Genomic DNA, 3,802 nt, shown 5'->3' on the forward strand with positions numbered 1-3,802 from the left:
ATGCCAATCCTAAGGAATCAACAAAAACTGAAATGGATGTTAATCCTGAATGCAGTTAGGATTAACAATATATATGACTTGCTAATGATGCTGAAAACTTGTTTAAGCCCAAAGCAATTAAGATTAATGATAACACGAAATTATATCGCTTTTTAAGACTTAATTCAATTAAATTATATTATCATTTACGCTAGTTTATCTCACTTTATCAGATATTATGCAGTATTCCTCTTCTATTTATATCAGGTACCCATTTTGAAGCAAAAGTGAAAAAGGGAAGAAAAGGAGGTGTAAAAAGGAACAAAAAGGAGAGAAAAGGAACCAAAGGCCAAAGCCCAGCCCAAAGCGCACAAGTCACCAACGCTGTGCCTGTGACGGACGTCACAGGACGCGTGACGAGCGTCACGCGAAGTAGCCTTGTGACGGACGTCACACATGGTGTGACGAGCGTCACACCAGTCCACTAGCTTTTTGGCGCAAGTTACGCTCTCAGAAGAAGGGAAGTAACGTTGAGGACTTCGTGTCCTATTCCCAAGCCGTGAATTTAGCACGCTGAAGACTCATGGAAAAGAAGAAAAAGGCAGTTAGTAGCACTACTATAAATAGCTACCCTAATCCCTCTCGTTGGCTCTCCTCTTTTTGCCGTTTAGACACACCGAAGCTCTGCCGATTTTCTGTTCAAGCTTTTGCTTAGTTTTCTTTTTCCAGCAGAATTAATATTGTTTATTTTATTTATTTCTTTTGCAAGTTTTATTTTCTTTTTCCTTTGCAATTTATCTTCCCCGTTTTTAGCTTTTAGATATTTTTCGTGTAGTAGTTTCTACACCGGAAACTACTGTGCAACTTTATACCGGATTTAACCTTACGTTATATTCGAGTTTTTTTTATTTCCTTGATTTAATTTACTGTTTAATTGAAGAATCAAAGAACAAATCCTACCGGCTTGTGGAGGAGTGTTCAAGACCATTGTATTACGCATTCAGGTTCTTTAATCGTTATTTAATTTTTAATGTTTTATTCTATTGTTTATTTACATTGCCTGCCTGAAATGAGTCTGTGTATGCATGATAATAATTATTATTTAGTTAGCATGTCTGGCTAATTCGCCTAGGTATCGGTATGTAAAGTAAGCAGAAAAAGGGATCAAGACTAAGTCGGTCTATTCAAACTTAAAATTAGAATCAATCTTTTTATGGTCTTAACTTACAGGTTTAATAACAAGATTTTTTACAAAAGTAAAAGACATAAAGAAGTTGAAACCAACAGAGCGAGAGTTTGAGGTTTTAACTGGACAGCGTAAGTTAGTCATTAAGTCTATCTCAGGGCGAGAGCAAGTTTTAGAATTAATTAAATTCTGACTTTTTTCCAAAAAGTATTTTTAAAGATTGAATGTGAGGACGAGAGTTAAGCATTTAGATTTAATTGTATAACCTAAGTCAACAGAGCGAGAGTTTGAGATAAGGGTGTTTAAAACGGTCAGTATTTTCTTAAAAAGAGTTTCTGCAACTTTATTGTTTTCAAAATATGATTTTTGACTTAATTATAAGTGACAGCTACATTAATATAAGATCATGGTTTCTTCAACAGAGCGAGAGTTTGAGATAAAACCTTTAACCAATAAAGTTAATCGAAACGATTTATTTTAAGACCGAGAGACCGACAAGGAATTGATTCCCTAGTTTTGACGAACTACATACCGATATCCGTTTTATTAATATTTAATCTAGATATTAGTTTAGTTTTTAGCTTCCTTCCCCAAACAATCAACTATTATTCACCTTAGCTTTACGAAGTAACCTTAGATAACGGTATATCGATTCATAAGTCCCTGTGGGATCGATATCTTTTAAAACTACGCGATAGAACTGTGCACTTGCAGTTTGTATCCCATTCTCGACTCACACAGTCGAGCGATCAAGTTTTTGGCGCCGTTGCCGGGGACTTTTATTCAATCGATATCGTAACTCTTCCGTTACGCTGTAGAGACTAGGTTTCTTTTTCCTTCTATTCTTTCTTTCGTTGATTTGTATGCCACGCACTCGCTCTCAAGGCGAACCGCTCTATTTACGAATCAACGATATCGAACTATATCTCCGAGTCTTACGACGAATTCGGGAATATCGTGCTGAAAACAATCTCCCTCCTATAAACCTTCCTGATATCAAAAACATTTTTCCTTCTTTAACCGAGATGGCAGAACCAGCTCGTGCTCTTAGAGATTACGCCGCTCCATCGCAAGATGAACCGCATTCAAGTATTGCTCCGCCCGCAATCGAAGCAAACAACTTTGAACTTAAACCTTCGTTGTTGCAGGCTGTGCAACAAAACCAATTCTCTGGAAATCTTACCGAAGATCCAAACCTTCATTTATCCGTATTTGTCCAATACGCTGATACTGTTAAAGCTAATGGTGTCACTTCAGAGGCAATTCGACTTCGTCTTTTTCCTTTCTCATTAAGAGATAGCGCTAGAAGATGGCTTCAATCTCTCCCTTCCAACTCAGTCACCACCTGGAACGAGTTGAAGAAAGTTTTTCTTGCCCGATATTTTCCGCCAAGCAAAACAGCTATGTTAAGAGCCCAGATAAACGGATTTAAACAGAAAGACAACGAGTCTCTTTTCGAAGCATGGGAAAGATACAAAGACATGATGAGACTTTGCCCACACCATGGTTTGGAAGACTGGTTAGTAATTCACACATTTTATAATGGTCTCTTATACAATACAAGGTTAACAATAGACGCCGCTGCAGGTGGTGCACTAATGAACAAACCTTATGCTGATGCTTACCAGCTTATCGAGAGCATGGCCCAAAACCACTATCAGTGGGGAACCGAACGAACAACAGTGGAAAAACCTCAACCGAAAACTGGCATGTACGAGATAAGTAACCTTGATCACGTTAATGCAAAAGTGGATGCTTTGGTCCAGAAGATTGAAAGTTTAAACGTATCACCTCCAACCGCCGTGGTTGCTATAACTCAGAATTGCGAGGTCTGTGGAATCCAAGGCCACACTCCTGCGGAATGTCAACTCTTGACTGGAATCCAAACAGAGCAAGTAAACTATGCTCAAGGAAGCCCCTATTCGAATACCTATAACCCAAATTGGAAGAACCATCCAAACTTTTCATATAAGAGTAATAATGCTTTATACGCACCTGGACAGTCTCCGAATCAAACCCCATCTGTACCTCCGGGATATCAGAAACCGAATCCTAACAATAATACCCCTAGAAAATCCAACTTGGAAATCATGATGGAAAACTTTATAGCTTCCCAACAACAAACCAATAAAGATTTCTTAAACCAGAACATACACACTGGCGAACAACTTAAACAACTAGCAAGCAAAGTAGATGCCTTGGCTACCCATAACAAAATGTTAGAAACACAAATATCTCAAGTAGCTCAACAACAAGCACCTACTGCTGCACCAACTGGTACATTCCCTGGACAGCCCCAACCTAATCCGAGAAGCCAAGCTCATGCAATTATATTAAGAAGTGGAACGGAAGTGGAAGGACCGTCTGATCCAAGGATAGAAAACCAAAACCCTAAGAAATCTACTGAGGAAAGTGAACCTAAGGAAAAGGAAGAGAGTAATAAGGATACCCTAGAAAAGAAGGAACCTTATGTACCTCCACCACCTTACAAACCACCTATACCTTACCCTCAAAGGCTTGTTAAAACCAAAGATGTAGGCCAATTTAGAAAATTTGTCGATCTCCTTAAACAATTAAACGTTACAATTCCGTTTACCGAAGCTATTACGCAGATGCCCTCATATGCTAAATTCTTAA

General features: G+C 38.4%; 1 pseudogene; it reads right to left on the reverse strand.

Annotated features, from left to right (window-relative positions):
- Positions 1 to 2,575: 2,575 nt before the first annotated feature.
- Positions 2,576 to 2,675, reverse strand: LOC127099037 (uncharacterized; annotated as a pseudogene).
- Positions 2,676 to 3,802: the final 1,127 nt, after the last annotated feature.

The sequence above is a fragment of the Lathyrus oleraceus genome, chromosome 6, assembly GCF_024323335.1.
Source record: "Lathyrus oleraceus cultivar Zhongwan6 chromosome 6, CAAS_Psat_ZW6_1.0, whole genome shotgun sequence".
NCBI classification, from domain to species: Eukaryota; Viridiplantae; Streptophyta; class Magnoliopsida; order Fabales; family Fabaceae; genus Lathyrus; species Lathyrus oleraceus.